General features: G+C 43.9%; 1 long non-coding RNA gene across 1 annotated transcript; it reads right to left on the bottom strand.

Annotated features, from left to right (window-relative positions):
• Positions 1-8,562: 8,562 nt before the first annotated feature.
• On the bottom strand, positions 8,563-15,651 carry LOC142493736 (uncharacterized). Its single transcript, XR_012801192.1, has 3 exons — positions 15,125-15,651; positions 12,096-12,219; positions 8,563-9,163 (listed from the first exon to the last, which is right to left on the bottom strand). It is a non-coding gene; the product is annotated as an uncharacterized LOC142493736 (long non-coding RNA).
• Positions 15,652-23,896: the final 8,245 nt, after the last annotated feature.

Here is a 23,896-nt window from a genome sequence, read left to right as displayed (position 1 = left end):
AATGTAGCGCTTGTAAAATGCCACATGATGTCTGAAAGGGTTAGAATCTCCAAACACGTGGGACATCTCCCACCAACCCATGAATAGGTTAGCATAGGAGGGGGCAAATGACGTCCCCATGGCTGTCCCACGTGTCTGGAGATAATACTGGTGATCGAACAGAAAATAATTGTGTGTAAGTGAAAATTTAATGCTAAATCTAAAAGGAATGCTACATGTGCTGGAGAAAGAGTGGAGTGATTGTGCAGGAAAAATTCGGTGGCAGTAAGGCCATGTTCGTGCTTAATAATATTGTATAAAGAAGCTACATCTAGGGTAACCCAGATGTAGTGTGAGTGCCAAGTGATGGATGTTAAAAGTGATAATAAATGTTTCGTGTCTATAAGGTGTGAGGGTAAAGAGTGAACAAGTGGCTGTAAATAGTGATCTATGTATTGTGATAGGTGTTCCCCAAGTGAACCTATGCTGGAAATATCTGAATGTTATTGCTATGTATTAGCTATGTATTTTGTGGGCAACGGAGGACAAGGATTGTGCTGGCGACGGGGGCTTCTTATTGATGAGGTCAGTAGAACTTTATTTTATTATGCTAGTTAATGTGTTTAATAATGGGCAAATAATCTATTATCCCTATCTGGATATTAGTTATTTTGCACATTATTGTACTGTATGTGTTGGGGGGGAGGGGGATTGATGTATTTAATGTATAGGTCAGGTTTATTTTTTTTACATTCAGGGTTGGTTCCTTTTGGTTCTGCGAGAGACCTCTGGAGACCACCTGCGGTATCCTCGGGCTTCTCACGGGTATCAGGCTGGTGGGTCCACAGGGGACACCTGCGGGGAAGAACCGGTGGCCCCACATCTGTGGTGGCACAGTGGACCCGTAGTCTGCGGGGAAGAACCGGTGGCCCCACATCTGTGGGGCACCGCGGACCCATAGTGCCCACCCGCGGGTCCCCAGACCCCCGTGGGAACCACCCGAGGCCCCTCAGACACCTGTGGGTCAGACTCGGGGCCCCCAGACATCCGCGGGCCTACCGTGGGGACCCAATTGTGGCCCATGGTGACCCGCGGAGACCACCTGGTGGGCCATGGCACCTGGCGGGACCCACCAACAGGCCTCCAGAACCTGTGTGAAACAAGTTGCTGGTAACCTGTAGGTCTGTGAGGTGACCCGTCAGGCCCACCGGGGACTCACGTGGGCCTGGGGTATGAACACTGTATGTAAAAGAATAAATCATGTATTTATGGGGGGGCACAGGGGGTGGGTTATGTATTTAATAAATAGAATGATGTTTATTGTGGGGCAATGTATTGTTTTTATTGTGGGTACTGGGGTGGAGGGAGGGGGTATTGGCCCCAAGGTTATGTGAGTAGGCCTCCCGGCTGGGTATTAGGTGAGGGTGGTTAGGCCTCACGGGGTGGGGGGTTAGTGGGGGAGGGTATGTAGGCCTCCCGAGTGGTGGGTGAGGGTGGGTTAACCCCTTAATGCCTGTAGCGGTTAATAACGGCTATGGTGATTAAGGGGTTAGGGGACATTACATTGGATGTTTTTATTCTTGTGTATGTTTTGCAGCATCGGAGGGGCATGGGCAGGATGAAGATGAGGATGAAGACGGCCTTCATCGTGGGTGCCTGTAAAAGGTAAGTGTAATATATATTGACTGTATTTATTGTAATTTATATGTATTTAAAATGGGCAAATGCATTATTATCCTTACTGTATGTGGATAATAGTAATTTTGTCCATTACTGTACTGTATCTGTTAGGGGGCGGGGGGATGTGTGTTGTATATTGCTATGTTTATTGGGGCCAATTGGCAAATGCCCCATACCGGGGCTTTTAACTCGGGAAGCAGGGGGTCTCTGAGGCAGAAATCAATGCGGTTCAGCTCAGGGGACCCCCTGCTTTCGCACAATATTATTAAAATTTACATTAATGCAGCTTCATATCCATAGCGGCTATGTGTGTAGCGGTTATGTGTGTTTTGACAGTAGTTTAGGGGGTAGAGGGGTCTCCTGAGCTGAACCGCATTGGTTTCAGGTCCGAGAACCCCCTTCTTCAGGAGTTACAGGCCCCTTTATGTGGTGCCGGTATCCCCTGCAGAATTTAAATGTCCCGGTCACGTGACGCGGAAGCTTGAAAGTGCAGGGGATACCGGCACCCCATAACGAGTCCTGTATCTCCTGAAGTAGGGGGTTCTCGGACCTGAAACCAATGCGGTTCAGCTGCGGAGACCCCCTGCTCATGTACACTATAATTAAAATGTATTTATTTAGTGTACGATCGCCTGTAACAGCCTTGCATGGAGATGGCAAATCTCCATGCAAATGTTACATGCAGCTTTTGTTTCTATCAGCTAGCGTACGGGAACTTTAAGTGCGATAGCAGAGGGAAAAAAGCTTGCACGCACGATAAGCCAGTTTTGGGCACGTCCGATAGAAAATGGACTCAGGGCCTTAGTGAATCGCGCAGCCGGCTTCATTTTTTATCGGACGTGCTAATTTTTTTCAGGCCAGCGCGAAAGCTCGAAGCTTACTGCATAGCCTCCTTAATGTGTGAATTAAAACAAATCAGATTTGAATATACCTTTTATTTCTGTCAACTAGCTTGTCTATGATACAGCGTTTTAGCAAGACGCCGCCCCTCATGTACGGAACACCTCTCTGCTATTCAGCAGCCTCACCGGCCGAGATATGGCACGGTGTTCATACAGGGGGTATATTTTGTGTGTTTTCCCAATAAAAGGAGTTTACGATTCCCCACAAACCTCCCTATATTACGGGATACTATAATCTTAGGATAGTGACTGGTTACTCTGTCCATCTAATACCATGGGGGAATACCTGAAATAGAGTGGGGGAACACGATTCCTCAGTAACCTCCCTGAATTACAGGATACCATAACCCTATGGTGGTGATTCTATGCTGGTGATTCCGTATGTTAATATATACCGCTATTTTCACCCTGTAGTATTCCATAACTCTGTGACCACTTTTTCATTAACCTATTTGGTGCATGTCTGCTAACTTATCAGTACATCTATTTAGGGATCTGTCTATATACAGCTCAACCCCCTTATAACGCTGTGCTTGGGGTCCACAGAATGCCATCACACTATAAGTGGATTGCGTGACAAATAATGTACAATTGTGTGCATTGTACAATAAATTATTGAATATACCAATTATCGTGTTGTAAAGTATTCATACAGTAAATACGAAATTTGGGATCCACGCTTGCATCGCGTTATAAGCTGATTCGCGTTGTAACGGATCACGTTATAACGGGGTTGAGCTATACTTAGGAGTGAGTCCAAAATACTGATTACCCTAGACACCTTGAGATATTATTCTACGTTATACCTACAGTATTAAATTAATACAAACACTCTTGGGGATTCTATTACACAGCAGCTCATGCTGTATCTTTTTACTGCAGAATATTAAGTTCGCTACATCATTAGTTGATATATCACTAGTTGATCTGGACTTGCTACAATGTTTACTATGCACTCTAAATATTTGGGCAACTTACACTCTTATGTATCAATATGATTGTTTAGATGAGGTGGGGACACGCGGTTGCAGAGGTCCCATGCTCTTCTCCAAAGCATTTAAATTTAATGCCAGGGGACCACGCGAGGCCTTTGCGAACCTCTACTTACCGAGATTCAGCCGTCTTCAGGATACGTGACCATGGCAAAGCATTCCGTGCGTAACGTGACATCACACGATGTTGCTGCGTCATTTGACACCGCACCGAGATAAGGAGGGGGTGCGGGAACGAAGGAAAGCAGGCAGGTGGGCGCAGCAAGAAAAGTTTGCGCACCCCTGGTTTAGATCAGTGTTTTTCAACCTTTTTTTGGTTAGGGAACCCCAGAATTCAATTTTAAAATTCTGGGGAACCCCAACCCTCGCCCCCCATCTCTCATCCCCGCACCCCCCATCACTCTGTCTCTCTTTCCACTCCCATCGCCCATCTCTCTCCCCCCTGTTGCCTCAAACTGTCTCCCACTCCTGTTGCCCTGTCTCTCTCCCCCCTCACTCTCCCTTATGCTTCCTCTCCCCCTCCCATGCTCCCCTTGTGCTCGTGCACACTCACTCTCCCACTTACACACACACACACACACACACACACACACACACACACACACACACACACACACACACACACACACACACACACACACACACACACACACACACACACACACACACACACACACACTCCCATTTACACACACACTCTCTCACTTAGACAAACACACACACACTCTCCCAATTATATACACACACACACTCTCTCACTTACACACACCCTGCAAGAGTGTGCTCCCGTCCGCCCAATGCTATCTCTCCCTCTTGTCAGATGGATGTTACGTGACTTCAGGCGGCAACCGGAGCAGGCAGTGAGAGGAAGGATAGCAGTGACCGGACGGCTGCTGAGCTCGGGAGCCACCGGGTCACTGCTATTTGGGGTGCTGCTGAGCCGCCGAGACTGAGACAGCTGGGACAGTTGTACCGGCAGTCCCCTCCCCCACAGTGTCCGCAGAACCCCTGAGGGGTGCTCGCGGAACCCCGATTGAAAATCACTCTTTTTGATGTCCTACTGTACTATACCACTGTGACAGGTGTAATCTGATGTTATAACACTCTGTTATTACTGTAGGTTGAAATGACTGGGTGTTTGATTATTTTGCATACCCATTTGTATCTCAACTTGCTGTAGGTCCTTACCTGTGTTATTCTTTTATATATTTGAGTGTTTTTTGTAATCGTCCTTGTTGTGTCTAGATTGGCCATAAACCTAAACCAATAATTATATAAATTGTTATTATTGTTACCAGTAAAGGATTACACTAAATTCACAACCTATCCCACTAGAAGTATAGAGTGCATTATTAAAGGGATAATGTTCTCCCCTTTTTGCTTCCATAAGCCTATCCCTATTGCACCAGAGTTCATTCACTTATCTTAGGCTGATGCAAGACCTCTTTTACTATCCCTTCTCTCCTTCCCCTCACCCATACTCTGTGAGTTTTGACCTACTGCTGCGCCAGCCATTATTCCAAAACTTCTCGAGCCGTTGTCGTTGCATCTTCGGTATTTCACGCACTATAAATTTAGCATCCCCCGTGTTCATGCCGCATTCGCGCCGCCCAGCACCCATGGTTGATCCGCGGTTGATCTGTTTAATGGTTTCTGATTTAATTGGGGGCAATTCTTCGCGTATCTGCCAGGTGGCAGATATTCATGAATTGTAATGAATTCTAAAGTGTACACTACTTGTGCTACAGTAATGTGTCGACTTGCAGGTGATTAAAAAAAACAAGTCTACCACAGTGGTCCATTGTGAATTGACCTTGGTACTGAAGAAGTTACTGTATCAATGTAGGCGTTTCATAATAAAAACTCAATGCTCTGTGTCTTTTTTACATTCTTTCTCCTGTCCTGCACAATTGCTGACCGGACGCAATGAGTACACAGCAGTAAGTGTGCAAAAGACCTGACTGTAGTGATGCATTTTTAATGTTCTGAAATTAATGCAGCAGATGATAAAATGGCCACAGTTGCTGAAATTTATGAATATAACATCGCAAAGTATGACTTTTACAAATTTTCACCTGGTGGAAGCGTGCAGCAAGGAAAAAGTTAGGTAGCGAACTGTGTTTTTTTCGTATTGCCCTTGCACATGGAGTTAGAGGAGGGTATTGGTGTGTGATGTCAGATATTTCCAGTATCTTTGATCACGGAGACTTAAAAAGGAGAAAGGTCAGGTTTAATAAAAATAAGATTCGTCAATCCCAGGCCAGCAATGTAACAGCACCTGCACCGGTGCCAGCACCGGCTTACATTAATGGTCCGACCGTCAGTGAAAACCTGGTTACCAGAAATTCTTGCTATCTGTCCCTGCCAGGATACCTGCAAAACGTCCAGCCTGATTTTACGTACAGATACCAGCAAGCTTGCATGTACCAAAAAGATTTCCAGCTTCATCAGCTTTCAACTACAGATGTAGCAGGCCCACTGTCACCTGTCAACTACATTGTAACAGGGGACTTATCCCTGTTCACAAATGTGCCTCTAATCCAGCAGTGTGGTGGTTAACTGCTGGTAGGCAATTAACTAACACCACCTGGCTGATTGCAGGTGGTAGAAAAAGCCTGCCTTTGAGACAGGGAGACTGAACTGAGACACCTGAGCTGAACTAGGAGACAGAACAGAGATTCCTTAGTCCACAACTGGGCTGAACCAAGGAAGGACAGATGTCGTGAGCGACAAGCTGACCACAAGACAAAGGGGACAAGATTCTAACCTGGAGCCTGACATTTCCTGTGCACACAAGGGTGCGGTTCCAAGAGAGCAGAGAAGCTTCCCCTACAGCAGCCCAGCTAACAGATAAGACTTTTCGTATAAGACTATTATCTATGTCTATGTGTATTAATAAATGTCTCCATGATTTGGGGCTGGTAAATAGCTTAGCTAACCAACCCAGTCAGAGAGGGCTGAGCTACATATGTAGATAGTCTCCAAAGCAGAGTGGGAGTCTCATCCAGAACGGAGCTATCAGCACAGGAGTCACGGAAGATCCAGCCCTTACCCAGCGACGGACCCGGATCTGACGTCAGACGCCAGTCGGAACAGTGTGACAGCTGACCGGAGGCAGAGACAGAGAAGTGGGGAGCGTTGCGGGACAGTGAGCCAGCTGGCTGTAGTCACTCTTCTTACACTATTGCAGTGTGATATGCCCATTTTTTATTGTTAGATTGTGAGTATAATACTTTTATTGCCAGTTTCTTTCTCTCAACATTGGGCTTTATCCTCCTGAGAACCTGATCCACCTAGATGACAACTGTACCATCGACCAACCCCTGACTGTTTGAGTCACCCCTGTCTGTTTGACTCTTACATCTTGTAAGTAGTCAATCTATTAGTGCCAAGTCGTTTGGAGGTGTTTTTCACATTGCCATTCTGCTGCACTTACATTTATCTTTGTTTCCTCCCTATGCTCCCCTTGGATTTTGTGTGTTTTCATGGTACCTTGTTGAAACGCATATGCGTATCATCACATCCCCACTCCCCACCCACCTCGCACGCAAAGTCTTACTACAGTAACAAGACAACGGTAATGCGACCGCTTATCAACACCCCATCTCACGAGCCATTCATGAAAATTCTTGTAGCATTCTTGGAGGAACCATTACAGTATGTGAAATGTTACACTTACTGTATGTTTTATAAAAGGTGACACAATGAAACAATGAAACAATTTTTAAAAAATCAACATTTTTTAATTTTTTTTTGAGTAAAGACATTATTTTATAACGTTTGAACAACAGAGCTATCAAGCAGCAGCAATAACAGAAATATATAATATACTGTACCAGTAATAATTTTATTTTTCCTCAGAAAAGAAACTTTGTCATCAAGGAGAAAAGCAAAAGGATGGATTTCGATGGACCTAAAGTATAATATCGTTTTTTTAAACGTTGCTTGCGCATTGATGAATCTGATTTAAAAATCCAAGTACTGTAGGCAACAATTTAGTGACAGTGCAATTTTTATTGATTAGGATAGAATAATCGGGAGCTTTATAGAAAACCTTAAACAGTATGCTGCTGTTTTCATATTCAATACTTTTTTACATACTGTACAGCATTACACTTGCATGTTTAATTATCTCTTATAAGAAACCCCCAAAATAAAAATGTATAATCTTTTATTCTATACAGTATGTATTTATTTTACAGTATATGTATTCTATATGTATTGTTTTAATACTATTTTGATTTAATGCGCATGCGTGTTTGTCTCATGGAACCATGTTGAAACGCATATGCGTGTCATCACATTTAGGCGCATGCGTGTACAGTATGACTTCTCATTCAATGTGAATTTCAAGTCTGAAAAAAAAACTATTTTTGCTATTCTGAGAATCAATCACTATTGCAGCTTTTTAATTCTACACTAGTCATGTACGTACTTTATGAGGTGGGTGGCATACTGTGATCTTTATTTGGGGGTGTGGGGTTCAAAACATTATGATGACCTGTTGAAAATATTTATTTGAACTAATAATCCAGCATACAGCCCTCTCTCCCCCCCACACACACACAAGACGAAAGTATTTCTACTTCTTATCGACACCTCCCCCAAACCATTCATTTGTAATGGGTGGCTTTGTGGCTTAGTTTAATCTTCCCGAGCATGTTATCACATTTATGCGCATGCGTGTATGTCTCATTGGAATCTTGTTGAAACGCATATGCGTGGCATCACATTTAGGCGCATGCGTGTATGTGAACAAGTGACACCACACATAACTCCCCCCACCCCCCCGAGCCATTCATGAAAATTCTTGTAGCCTTCTTGAGGGACTGACCGATTTTAACCAACCATTATGTGAAATATTATACTTATGTTTTATAAAAGTTGACACAATGAAACAATTTTAAAAAATCAACTTTTTTAAAAAAAAATTGAGTAAAAACATTATTTTATAACTTTTGAACAACAGAACAATCAAGCAGCAGCAAAGTCAATCCTCAACGGTCAGTCCTTCCAGGGATGAGCCCTTATATATCTCAAAAGGCCATTGATGGTGTCTCTCACGGTTCTCATTAAATGATCGGTAACAGTAAAATAACGCTGCACTTCCTCCAAAATTGTTCTCTTTAAATTTTCTGTCAGAGCCTTCTTGATTTTATTACCTTCATAATTAACGTTGTGGGTCCACCCGCTGTACACCTCATAACTGACATAGTGTTTAAAGATGGACAGGGCATATTTCTGGCCTAGACCAGAACTTCCGATCTTGTATTTCTCCCAGACTTGCTGGGGCAGGTCGCGCAAGATGATGTCTGGCAGCATTTCAATGCAAGCGGGTATGCTTCTGGGAGAGGGTATGCTTCTGGCAGCGGACGAGGGTAGGTGGTCTGGGAGGATGCTTTCCTCCTGTCGTAGTGGCCTTATCGGTGTTGTCATCTCCTGTCGTGGTCTTACCGGGGTTGTCATCTCATCCTCATCAATGGCATACAGGTACACGTATTCTGCAGACGGAGAGGGTGCAATTGTTGATGGAATCATGAAGGTCACATCCAGGCCACCCTCCTGCTCCTGCGTCCTATGGTGTACTTCGTTTCCACACATATCACGATGCTAATGTAGGTAGAATAACAAATCAATAGTGAGCTAAAATGTCTCTCATAAAAAACTTACAAGGTAGAAAAAACACACTACTGTAGGTAAGGGAGACATGATAATGTGTAGACAAGGGGAAAGAGGGGGAGGGGATAAAACAGAGGAATAAGGTAGGGCAATGCTCCTGGCCCTTCTTCTGGCCTGTTCCTTTAGATCAAACCGATCTAGGTACAGTACTTCCCTTACCCCTGTCACAGATAGGTACTCCCAAAAACGACAAAATAAACATCAATGGTATCATCAAGAAAAATGTCTGTAGATATACAGTATATCCCGCAATGGGGTACTATAACGCTTGTAGAAGACACCACCTTAACAGAAACAGGCTATCCCACACAATGCAGTAACAAACTCTCCAAACACTATTATAAAGACTTCACAGTGATTATATATATATATATATATATATATATATATATATATATATATATATATATATATAGTTAAAACGCACTCCTATAATAGAGAATCAGTAGTATCACAGCGTGGGCTATTATAAACAGTGAGGCAAAACCTCCTATAAGACGGTTTGATCAAAGGGAAAAAGGGGCCAGGAGCCCCGAACCGTAGGAACACAACCTTTGTTCTATATTGTAAATTGGGAGGAAATGGGGGTTCCTCCTTGTTCCTAGGCACCACATTTGTATTTAACTATATATATGCTTCATTTTAGGTGCTGCTAAAAACATTATACTTCCTATAAGCATATGGCTTTTGTATTACACAGATTTTCAGCACAGCCTGGGTTAAAGACGTGCTTAGCCAGTAAACCTACTCATGATATATGTTTCAACCTTTTGTGTCTCTTCAGTGTGAGCCTGGTTATACAGGCTTTGCAATCTGAAGCTAGAAAAGGTTTCAACCACACATTATATACGTTATTGTGGGTAAAAAAGGGATAAAAATCCTCCACGTACAGTTTACAGCAAATACAAATATCACTTGCAAGCACATTCACATGTCTCAATCAGGTCTGCAATCTGCTTACCTCTTAGCATTCAATGCTTTCACTGCAGCCAGAAACATTAACATCTTAGCATGACAAATGTATTGCAATCTGAGTTTTATTTGACTACTATATGGATGGTGATCTATCGAGCAAATTTGGGGCAAATATCTATGTAAATTGCATCATTTTCATCTTGCCTCTCTTTGAGTCAGTGCATTAAGCTTGCTACTTTATCTTGTATGGGCCTCAAAAAATTATTGCCAGTTCCGAGGTGGTGTAAACCTTTGTGCTAACAACATGCATCAAATTAAATAAATATTTTATTATATTTGATGCAAACAGTAAATGGAACAATGCATTAAAACAAACTCCCCTCGACCTTCCCCTCATCGTTAATTTATCTGTATTATTTGTTGTATTAATGTTATTGACTTAGGAGAACACATTTTGACCATGGATTGTTATGTTTTATCTATGCAAAACTCAATACAAATGTAAGTTATAAAAATAAAAAAAAACTTCTATTCTTTTTTTCTTTTTTTACATTGATAGATCTCCCATTATATCTTATCACATTAGAATATATGTTATATGATATGTTATATATGTAATGTAGCCGGGTTCCTCTGGTGCTCCCTTACCTCCGCTCTGTTGCGGGCACCCCCGCGGCATGTCAGGAAGCTGCGGTTCCGATCGCGTGGCCGGGGGCTGCCGGTGGCATCAGCTATAGGGCATTGCCATGTTTGCTAGGCTTGCGCATGCGCAGAATAGATGCAGCGGCCATTACAAGGTTGCGCATGTGAAGAGAAGACCAGCGGCGGCCATTACAGGATCTCGCATGTGCGGTAGAGATCGCGCACGTGGTCCCAATAGTAAAGAGGTCCCACAGGGACTACATTACCCAGAAGCCTCTGGGGACTGCCTTTTCCCCCCTATCACCTGCTACATTACGGTCAATAGGGCTGCAAAGGAGTTACATTGTTGCACGCTGAGTCAGGAACTCAGCCCGTGCTGGGACGAGGTAGGGGGAGGTGGCTCCTGCACTAGCCAGGTAACCCCCTAGGCCCCAGCTAGGCCCCGTCTCATCCTAGTTTGTGGCTGCTTTAGGGAAGGCCCCTACAGTTATGGACTTTAGCAGTGGTTAGTTCAGGGACACAGCTGCAGTGCTGCATGTCCCTGAGAAGTGAGGTCTGAGACCAGACGTATCTAACTACAGATTAGATACTATCTGTATGGTGAGATCATCCAGAGGGAGACCACCCTGTTTGGAGGAGACGTCATTGCTGATGCTTTGGCGCTGGACGCAGAAGGATTCTATTCCTGTTCTGCTGTACCCTGGTGCAGGAGCCCCAGTCAGGTATCAGTCACCAAGTGCACCAACTTTACACTACATCTAGTACGGTACGTTGATCACGCCTAAGGGGTGGGGTCTTGGGACTCTTGGGACTCTTGGGTACTGGTATGGGGTTATGGCCCTAGGAGGTCAGTGTTACAGGGTGACACTAATGTACTGTTGATGATATATCATGGTTCTGTTCTGCATATACAGTAAACTGTTTATATATACTTTGGTGTATGTGGTTACTGTGTATGAGGTCCTGTGTCAGGGGTTATTCTATACTCTAGGATCCTGCACTGGTGGAGGTGCTGTTTATGTAAGTATGTTCCAGGATACACACCAGGCTCTCACTGGCGGAGGCTCAGCCCTCCTGTGAACCTGACAGGTAACGCACCACACCTGGTAATGGCAGGGAGGGTAACCTCATAAGAGGAATAAGTGGAGCACCGCAGGTAGGATAAAGCAGCAATTTATTAGATGGTGACTAAGAGAGACATCTACAAAAATAGGACAACCAAGTCACTCTAACGCGTTTCGGGCAAAGCCATTTGTCAAAGAGTATATCCCCCCATGGGAAATGTGTGTATTTAAATAAGAAATACCTGATTGATGTTGTCCGTAAACCGGAAGTCACGTGAGCGGAACCTCATGCAAATCTCACAAGATGAACCAGTAAGCCTGGAAACTCAGGGAGACAGTCAGAGCTAGCGCAACAGCGCCATCTGGCTGGGAGGACGGAAAATCAGTGTTACATACACACATTAATCGTATGGGTATAATAGTGGAAGATTGACTACAGTTGGTTTTAGGGGGTGTGTCTAAGTCATGTCAATCAAATCTAGTGACGGCAGACCCAAACATCCCACCCCCAATGTGTCAAAGAGATCAGAATGAAACAACAATCTATAAACATAAATAGAGTTAAACATTGATAACAAAACACTACTATAGATATAATCAGCAACAACTTTAAAATCAACACAACATATTTAATAGGGAATCTGAATTTTAAAAAAGGGGGATAAAAACAGTAGTCCAAGTGGAGATAAATAGACTATGGACATTAATCACTAAATTCAATGCTTAGCTCTATAAAGTATTAGTACCAGCATTTATAAAAGTAAATGACAATAAATCTCCCCTTGTCAACATATTTTGATATATAGCTAAATGAGAACTTGTTTAAGACTTATGTACTGTAATTGATCTAGTGAACCAGTAATCTTATAGGGTAATACTTATAGTATGAATCAAGTATTTATCCATATCATAGATATCCATGATAATGAAACAATTGGTAGATATAATTAATGTGTGATGTATCAAAGTGTAAACAAAGTAAAGGACTGAATAGGATGAGTATAATTATATCCTATGGTGTTTAATCAGAATGGAAATAGCATAGGTAAGTAAATATTACAATATTGACGTAATTCTTCAATTGGAGGATCACTACACATGGATGCAATATCTAAAGGATAGGATTCCTATCCTGGAGGAGGACTAATACATTTATTAATGAAGCAATAACGAGGGAGGAACATATTCTTGTTGCTAACCGAGAAAATATTTAAGCTCCCAGTCTGTATTCATCCCTCTCGGGGACAGTGATCCCAGAGAGTGGATCCAAAACATTTCTCTACGATTGAGGATAATCTCTCTGTTTCCACCCCTAGTGGATACCATCATGTTTTCAAGAGCACTAAATGTGAATGTGTCTACACTACTTTAGGGACATGTAGAGAAATTTCTTGATACTGGGTACCTGTCATCCCTCTGTCTAATGGATCTCAGATGTTCATATATCCTTTGTTTTAAAGGACGTATCGTTCTCCCTATATATCTGCTACCACAACCACATCTAAGCATATAGATAACGTAGTTGGAATTGCAGGTAATGAGGGATCTAATCTTTAAGGTTTCCTTAGTAAAGATGTTCTTAACCTGTTGTAATGGAGTAGCATAGCGGCACATATTACAATTGCCACATTTTCTGAAGCCTCTTATTTTGCTAAATGTATTGGTATTTTTGTTAGTTTGTAACAAACTAGGCGACAGATAGTGTCCTAGAGTTTTAGCCCTCCGAAACACAAATTTGGTTGTTTCTTAGTAAAAGTCTTTAGCTCGTCGTCAAGACTTAATATATTCCAATCTTTTAAGATAATATTCCGAATCTGTTCAGATTGGTTATTATAGGTGGAAATAAATAGTGGTGCTAAATCATTAGAGAATTCATCTCTATTTTTCCTTGTTTGTTTTAAGAGGTCATTTCGATTAGCACAAAACGCATTGGTATAGGCCAGATCGATGTTATCTTTGTTGTAGCCTCTTAATAGAAACCTATTTTAAGGTCTATTGATCTATCAATAAAAGCTTGATCGGTTGAGCAGACTCGGCGTAAGCGTAGAAATTGTGCCTTAGGGATCCCCTAATGAGGGACCTTGGGTGTGCACTTCTAGCTTGAAGAAAGGAATTGCGAGAATTAACTTTGCGCTACAGATCCGTTTGAATGTTACAATCCATATCAATATAAAGACAGACATCTAGATAGTTAATATGGTGTCTGTCGGATTGAAAAGTGAATTTGAGATTGTATATGTTATTGTTAAGGTAGTCAATAGACAAACCCAATTCCATATTGCTACCTTTCCAAATCAAAATCAGATCGTCGATAAAACGACAATAAAAGATGATGTTTGATTGGTATGGATTGTTGTCCCCAAAAATAAAGATAGTTTCCCAAAAGCCCATAAATAAATTTGCATATGAAGGTGCAAATGATGTGCCCATTGCAGTGCCTTGTGTTTGAAGATAATAAGAAGTGTCAAAAATAAAATAACTGTGATGTAATTAAAATGAAATTGCATTAGTGATAAAAACGATCTGTGCTGGTGATAAAAGAGATTTGTCCAAAAAGAATTGTGTGTCTTGAATACCTTGTGTGTGATTGATACTTGTGTATAAAGACACAACGTCTAAGGTGACCCATGTGTATTGTGTACACCATGTGAGAGTGGAAACAATATTAAGTAAGTCAGATGAATCTATGAGATATGAAGGCAGGTTGTGAACAAGGGGTTGTAAGAATGAATCCACATATCTAGATAAACCATCTCCCAAAGATCCAATGCTCGAGATGATAGGCCTGCCAGGAGGGCAGGTAAGAGACTTATGGAGCTTTGGGAGATGGTGAAATGGGATGGTGCAATGGGATGGTGAGAAATGAGGACTCATTATCGTTAAGAACTCGCAATTACTTTCCTAAATCAATAAGAATCAGATAATCAGTCAAGAAATGTTTCGTCGGGTTAGATGGAAGTTTTTGATAAGAATTTACATCACTAAGCTGTCGTAAGGTTTCTGTAATGTAGCTGTCAATATGTTGTACAACTATGGCTCCACCTTTATCCGCTCTTTTTACAATTAGATCTTTGTTCCTTTTCAGAGCATCAAATTCAATTAATTCCTCACTGGACAGGTTGCTGTAGCCAGTGGGGGAACAGGTATAGCCACTAGCTGGGAGCTGTAGATCCCTCTCTACTAACCTCTCAAAAGTTTGAAGGTGTGGCCCTTAATTGTAGGTAGGGTAGAATGTACATTTAGTTTTAAAGGTAGAGTGTTGTGTACCTACCAGAAATAGAGAAGGATCAACATCACCAGTAGAGTCAAAATCTTGTGATACCTGTTCATGTAATAGATCATTAAGATCTTGTAGAGCTGCTTGATCTGAAAAGGAAGAAAGATTCACAGATCCATTAGTTAAACACATCAGAGCCTCCTTCTTGTTTCTTGCATTCTGTTCACCTGTTGTTCATCTCAGCATTGTGTTCTTGTTTTTTGTAATGTGTTTATTTTATTTTTATTTTTTGGTAACTTTATGTCATAGATTACTTTATATTTATCATACAGTATTATGCTATGTGTTTTTATTTGTTTTCATTTCATATATGACGCATTCATCGATTGAAGCACATCCTGGGATTTGATGCAGTCACCAGTCCTGGTTGTATATATCCTTTTTTGTTGCAAATAGTATGTGCAGGGCGCCAGAGATATAACATCTTTTTTCACATCAGAGCCTCCTGTGACGTATCACTGGAGGTAGCTACATCATGAGCTAATGTTGAATCATTAGCTTTTTTATAGAAGAATTTTTTAAGTGAGAGTTTCCTAACAAAGCATTGAACATCAATAATAGTATCAAACAGTTCAAAGTTATCACTAGGGACGAAGTTTAGCCCCCTATTAGGAAGTGCTAAAGCAACATCTGTTAGCGGAATCCCTGAGAATGCCAACATCTTACGTACGGCATAACCCCCCCCCCCCCAAATTTAGACTAAGGGCTAGGCTAGCTCCAAATAGCAACTGTACAAAGTGTTCAGCACCGGTGCCGGATTTGTAACACTGTCTATGGAGTTGTTCTGTGATTCAAGTGTTTTGGACACAGGTGGCAGATTTTAGCAAAAACTCCCTATGTATAAAGATCCGTTTGACCAAAGAATACTCGATCTTCAACTACATAGAGATAGCAAACGGAGTGGATGGGGGGTGAGGGGGGGGGTGACAGAGACAAAGGTTTTCAATAGACAGACTGATTATGGCAATAGCTGCCAATCAAACATTACTCCAGCAAAGGATACACCACATTCCCCCCCTCAATAGATCTATGGAAAGGGAAATTATTTAACTTATTCAATTTAGATTGGTGGAAGCGATTACTGACAGAGAAAGGAAAGCAAACACCTTCTTTAAAACTTGGGAAAGATTCATTGACACACTATCCCAAGAAATTAAACAGTGGGTGCAGGATATCTTGCAGCACATCACTTGGTACGCTTCATGGATGCTTACAAGAGATCCACCAGTTAGAATATAATAAGGGCCTAAGGAAACGAGGGAAAGAGAAACACACATATTGTACAACACACGCCTAGGCAGGAAATCCCTAAACAACTATAGCACTCAAAGGCAATAGCAGTAACAAAATAGATGCAGGGGCAATATTCACAAACTAGAGGCAAAAAGATATCTGGACAAGCAAACACGACCCATAGAGTGGAGAACCATACAGGAAAAGGGGACAGGTATAAACAATGCAAAATATAAAGACTAGATACCAGGGGGGATGGAGGAGAAGAGAGAGTTGACAGACTAGGAGTTAAGGTGGCATGGCAGTGGTAACGCGGTCGCAGAAGTTGTTAATTACTAATCATTCTTTGAGTTTATTTTTCATATAGTACAGTTCTAGGAAATAAATGTTTTATTGTTAAATAAACGTTAAAGTGAAACAATGTACTGACCAAAGTTTAATAGTTTAGTGTTATCTAAAATAAAAAGGCGAAAGTCATAAATCTGTAAATAGAAAATGACCTGTTGTATTGACCATTTATGATATGAACAAGTGTTGACAATTATATGCAATGCAAGACTTTCAATAAAAAACACTATAAAAAAAAAACAAATTTCTCAGCCAGCATAAAGTAAATTAAAGTTGTATTTACCCCTGCCAGGATGAAGGCTGTCCTCATCTTCCTCCGCATCATCTACAGTACATCCAGCAACATTCAAATAAAAAAACTAACTACTGGCCACTAACCCCTTAATCCCTTCGCGGTTAGTAACCGCTATAGTTATTAAGAGGTTGATCACCCTCCCCCACTACCCACCCAGGTGGCCTACATACCCTCCCTGTGGCAACTACCGCCACCCCCTTTACCCATTGTCATGGGGGGAAACCATGCCCACATTATGGGCATGGATTGCCACAATGGCAATAAATGGGCAAACTACAAAAAAACAAAGAACTAAATAAAATACATTATATTTAAATACTGTAAAAACACACATTTGCCAATAAACTCATTGATTGTCACTGTAGTAAGCCATGCCCACAATATGGGCATGGATTGCCACAATGACAAAGAATGAGTAACCTAAAAAAAAAATCTAAATAAAAAAATGCATTACAATTAAATAAAAACAAACATTTGCCGGACCATAGGCAAGTGCCCTCTACTTTCTCCACTCTCCTACCCTGACCCGGCTATACATCAACAATGCTGCAATCTGGACCCACCCCTGTGGCTTAGGGCGGTGGTTATATATTTTCCCCACCTCAGCACCGCGGTTCAGTCCTTCTTGTACATGTGCATTATCGCCATGCTATATTCCTGGAAATTATTTTGGGCATTACTACTTTTCAGAAGGACTGAACCACTAATGAATGTGTATTCAATGTGAATTGCATCTTCATTATACATTATGCTGTATTTAAAAGGTAAAGCGACAGGTACAGGTATACGCCTACTTTTGACACCTTACCAACGTATGTATCCCCACCCTGCATGGAATGCTACCCCTGTGACATCAACGATACTGTACATAAAAGCTCACAGAAATTGCATAGCCACACACACTGATCTTGATCTGAAATAACTCTTGTTCTCTTGTGCTTTCAGATACTTTATCGTATGCAATGAATCGATCCTGCTTCTACGGACGTATGATCCTCCTTGCTATTTTTCAGGTGAACGTGTGGGTATTGTAAAGCAAATCCCCTTTGGGGATACACGTTACGGATATCAATACGTTAAATGGCGATAACATAACGATAAAACATTCATGGACTTATGAGGATCTACCCCTAGGTGGAAGTAACAAAGCTGACCAATGACATAATTGCTGTGTAAAACATTGCAAGAACATTTCAGTAGAAGTTCAAAGCAACAATAAAAATGAAGTGTGTCCATTCTGCAGTATGCAGCATACAACATTTTTTTTTCCAGAAAGGACAGTGACATTTATAGTAAGTAATTAGCATTCACAGACATTGTACTCAAGGGCACCTTCTAATTAAATGAATACCTTTTTGGCATAGTGATAGGTACCACCTATGGAATTCTTAGTAATGCAAACATACAGTATCCAACTACAAGACACACATTGCTAATTAGCCCATCTACACAAACAAATACTGTTATTTTCTGATATGTTACGCACTGACATATTTTAATGCAAAAAAACTTCAACCTGTTGAGTTAAAGAGAAAATTAAAAAGGTTTATGGGTATAGCCTGGGTCCCCCCTGGGCCCCCATCTGCCCCCTATCTCTGGCTGCAGCTGCGTCTGGCAGTGGAAGCTGGGGGAGAGCATGATGTGGTTGCTGCAGGCAACCTGATCGAGGACCTACTAGAGACAGTAAAAGGACATGAGTCGTATACTCGCTTATATGCTTCTAAGAAGGACAAATAGCCCCTCTAGGGTGAATCCAAGGGTGCATCAGCCCCAAAGTTCAAAGAAACATTCAGCACTGAGGATACAACTCCCCAGTTGTCAACCACCAAGTCCAGAACGTCTGGGAGAGTATCCCCCACCTACCGGGCCCGCCAGGACCCGAGTGGCATAAGCTGCTTCAGCTGCAGCCAGAAGGGCTACTTTTCATGGGACTGCCTCGAGAGACAAAAAAAAACTCCAACTAGAACGTTCCATCCCAAGACCATGATTTGCAATGTTCAGACCGCAGAAACAACCTCCCCACCCGCAGAGGGTGCATCAGCACCAACACCCGATGACACCTCATCATCGGACACTTACCATCGCGTAGGACCAGCTGGCATCATCCGTGTATTCGTGGACGGCATATACGCCTCAGCCTTGCTGAACACAGGGTCCCAGGTGACCATTGTGTACTGACTGTTCTATGACAAACATCTTAAGCATCTGCCCTTGCAGTCGGCTGACAAAATGAAGCAGTGGGGCTCAGCATTGAGGAGTACCCCATCAACGGCGTGGTACAGGTTCGCCTGGAAATACCCCAACTAAACACTGGCAAGTCCCACACCATGGATGTGGAGGTGCTAGTATGCCCTGAGCCTCGGCATCACACAAGATCTCTGCTCATATTGGGAACCAAAACTGACGTAGTGCTGGCAGTGATCAGAGCTTACTTGCAAGACGCCGGCAAACTACTCCTGCCTGCCTTACAGATCCACCCAGTACTACTAGAAGAGTGCTGCAAGATATCTGCCCAAAATGGGCATGGGTTCATCTACAACCTCCGAGCAGGGGTAACCGAGATTCCACAAGGGGAGTGAAGCACATGGCCGCAATGTGCTGTTAGGCGGGCCGAGTCGAGACTTACCACCTTTTCTCTCTAGAGAGTACGCCTGAGGAGGACGCCCACAGAGGCTACAATTTGGTGCCCGAAGTGCGGGAATGGCAATCTAAGCTTCCGGGGAGGGTCAAGGTGTGGTCCAGAACATTTCTTCTAATCCAATGGCCTTCGATCATGGTCAGAAATTGGGGCGAAAATATCCTGTTACTTCTGTCAAAACTATGGCACATAAGCGACCACCGTCCCAGTACAAGATCTGTTGGCCGGGCTGGCCTTCGTCTTTGGGGACTCAACTCTATCTGCCGATTGGAGGGAGCAGAAGAATGAAGGGAAGTGTTCTCCACTAGTGAAATGGATGTAGGCTGCAGCCGAAATGCCAAGCACACCATCTGGTTAAGTGATACCACTTCCTTCCGGGAACGATCCCTTCGCATCGCTCCTTGAGATGTGGAGGACGTGAGAGATGTTCTACAAAAGATGGAGACAGTGGGGATTGTGACAGAGTCCCGTAGCCGATACGCGTCACCAATCGTGGTGGCGAAGGAAAAGAATATGTCGGTCCGCCTGTGTGTGGATTATCGAACACTGAATAATCACACCGCACCTGACCAGTATACTCTTCCAAGGATTGAAGAACTACTGCACGCACTGATGGGGATCCAATGGTTCAGCGTTTACCCGTATGCCCCCAAGACATTTGTGGAGCTCCAGAAATGTTTCAGCGTCTGATGGAGAAAACCGTCGGTGACATGAACCAACGGGAATGCTTGGTCTACCTGGACGATATCATCATCTTTGATAAGACTTTGGAGGAGCATGAAGAACGCCTGCTGAAGGTGCTGGATCGGCTGGGCCAGGAAGGACTGAAGCTGTCCTTAGAAAAATGCTGATTCTGTTGCATGTCCGTGACATATGTGGGACACATAGTATCCACGGATGGTATCGCCACCGATCCTGCCAAAATAGAAGCCGTGGGGAATTGGCCCCGACCAGAGAACGTCGTAGAACTATGTTAATTTCTAGGCTTCTGCAGCAACTATTGCTGCTTTGTGGAAGGGTATTCCAGTCGAGCAAAGGACCTAAACAACCTCCTAAAAATATACCCCGAGGATACCGGGCAAAAGGCCACCTCCACCCGAACACTGTTTGGCGAGAAATGGATGGCCGCCTGTGAAATGGCCTTCAAGGGCCTGAAGAGAAGCTTGACAGAGGCACCCGTCCTGGCGTAAGCTGACCCTGAGCAGCCCTACATTCTTCATGTAGATGTGAGCCTCAACGGACAAGGGGCCATCCTTCACCAGAAATACCCGGTCGGCCTCCGACCAGTGGCCTACATGAGCCGCAGTTTAACCCCCAGGTTCTGAAATCACTGCATGGCGATCATGGCCATCTTGGCGTAGAGAAGACCTTTGGGTTGATACGAGACCAATTCTTTTGGCCACAAATGCAAGAATCAGTAGAGCGACACTGCCGCCGATGCTTCAGGTGCATCCAATGCAAAACCCTACCCACCAGAGTCGCACCAATGGCTCATCTGAAGAGCTCGGGTCCCATGGACCTGTTGTACATGGATGTCCTGTGCATTGAACCAGACGCCCAAGGCATTGGCAACATGCTAGTCATTACAGATCATTACACCCACTATGCCCAAGCCTTCCCCACCAAAGACCAGAAGGCCATCACGGTGAGGAAGATCCTGTGGGAGTGATATTTTGTGCACTATGGTCAAGCTAACCACTTACATTCAGATCAAGAGTGGAACTTTGAGAGTAAACTCATCAGGGAATTACTCAAGCTCCTCAACATCACTAAGTCCCGAACTACCCCATACCATCCGGATGGTGATGCTCTGCTGGAGCGGTTTAACAGGACCCTACTCAATATGCTCAGCACCCTGAAATGCGCGCAGAAAAGTGAGTAGAGCAATCACGTGGAAACATTGGTACATGCATATAACTGTACCCGCCACGAGTCCACAGGATTCTCTCCATACTTTCTTATGTTTGGTTAAGAAGCCCGGCTGCTGGTAGACGTGCGTCTGGGAGTAACAACAGATACACAATACACAATCGGGTACACAATACAACGCACTTCCGATATGTGCAACGGCTTCAAGAATGTCTGCAACAGGCTTATCAGCTAGCCGGAAAGTCTTCTTCCCAGTTGAACGCTAACAGTAAAAGGCGTTATGGTCAGACATCGGAAGATTCGTCCTGGAGACGCTGTGCTCCTCCGTAACCTCAGAATCCCTGGGAAACATAAATTGGCTGATCGTTGTTGAGACGGAGTGTTCGAGGTTGAGTCGCAGGTGCAGGGCCTCCCAGTATACTGTATAAAAGACACAGATGGCCGGGTAGGGATCTGGCATCGGAACCATCTTCTACCTATCCCAAGGGTGGAAGATGACGAGCGAGAGATACAGGCTACACCACTGGACGGTGAGTTGGAAAGATCAGAAGCCAACGAGGAAACCATAAACGAGACCACCGAGGATCCTATGGACAGTGAAGAAACAGTCAATGAAACAGCATAGGATCGTATGGAGGGACCCTCTCAAATGGCACTCAGGAATTAAGGGGTACCTCCTGAAGGAGCTACGGGTAAAGGTGACAAACGCCTACTCCGGTGGCTCCAATGAGCCAAGCGCTGGACCCCAGAAGCCCTTGCTTCATACCCAAAAGAGACATTACAGAGACACTAGTACCCCCAATGGGAGAGGCTGAGCCTCAGGACTATGTACATTACTCCCTAGAGGGAGTGGAAGAAGGGCTTTGCAGAAGCCAGCACACAAGGTACCCTCCAAACCGGGTCACCTACGGTACAATTCGGACACCCCACTATGAGACTCAGCAGTGGACTCATAGTAAGATCAAGTTGGTCATAGTTATGTTTACTGAGATGTATAACTTGATTTACAGTCGATTAATGTGATAAGTTGTAACCATGATACTGTATTTTTATTATATAATGAGCTGTGTGGTTATATTGTTATGTTATACTCTGTGCCCAAGCGGGGACGTTGGGTTTTCCCCAGAGGGAGAGTATAGCCTGGATCCCCCATCTGCCCCCTACCTCTGGCTGCAGCTGCGTCTGGCAGCGGAGGCTGGGGGAGAGCTTGGAGTGGTTGCTGCAGGTGACCTGATTGCCGAGGTAACTGGTGGCTCCCCTTGCAGGGTGCCACCATCTTGGTTGGCAGTGTAGGCATGCCAAGTGGCCATCAGAGAGTAGATCCTCAGGTGACTACAGCCCCCAAGATGCACTTGGATGACGGACCACGTGGCTGCAGCAATTAATAGCGCGCCGGATTCTCCTACTCAGAGATATAGATACTGTTCACGCACTTGGAGCATGCTAGTCGAGGGCTGGGACATTGGAGGGGTAGGGTGTGTATATGCAGGGTGTCAATGACCCCTGCACTAGGCCAGAGACCCCCCGTTAGGCCCCAGCTAGGCCCCGACTCCCACATAGCTTGTGGTTGCGATAGGGACTTGCCCCTTAGACAGGGACATTGCCCCGCTTAGCACCATCAGTTCAGGTATACAGCCAGGACGCAGCTGCGGACTGGCGCTTCAGTGTTCTGGGACCAGACCACCCTCTTGAGAGAGACTGTAACGGTGGGACACTCCTGCCGGACACCACCCAACGCGGAGAGGTGGATTTGTCGCTGACATGTGGGAACGTACGGCGTTCATCTGCAGTCTGCTTTACCGGGTGCCGGAGCACCTAGCAGGTACAACAAGTGCACTAACGGTACACATACTAGTGGGGCAGCTCTTTCTCACACACTTGGGTGTGAATTGCTACTTGTGGACACAAGGGTGGTTGGGTGCCCAAGGGTCCCTTGGGACTTTGGTGGACTATCTGTTCAGGTGTGGACACGGTGTGGAAGGTACTGGAGGGTACAGCCGTGCATTGCCTAGTTGGTGGGTTTGTACATTGTGATTGTTCTATTGCATACAGTAAAACTGTTACTCTTAGCAGTGTGTGTTTTATTGCATGTGGTCCTGTAACGGGGTTATCCCACATATTAAGATCCCATACAGGTGGAGGCGCTGTCACCAGATGGATCAGACACACTCCAGGCTCCCAGCAGCAGAGGCTCGGCCCTCCTGTGAGCCACAGGTAATGCACCGCACACACGGTAGCCACCATATCTCCCAGGGGGTGGGGGAAAGTGCGCTACATGGGTAAATTCTATATCTGTCAAAGTTGCCATTCGGGTCATTCTCGAACGAAAAATCCCCATTAAGTCTACAGGGTTTTTCTGTCCAAAAATGATTTGAATGGCTGC

This window comes from Ascaphus truei, chromosome 4, assembly GCF_040206685.1.
Source record: "Ascaphus truei isolate aAscTru1 chromosome 4, aAscTru1.hap1, whole genome shotgun sequence".
NCBI lineage: Eukaryota > Metazoa > Chordata > Amphibia > Anura > Ascaphidae > Ascaphus > Ascaphus truei.
Note: the sequence above shows the minus strand (reverse complement) of the source record. Positions and strands in the feature narration are given on the sequence as shown.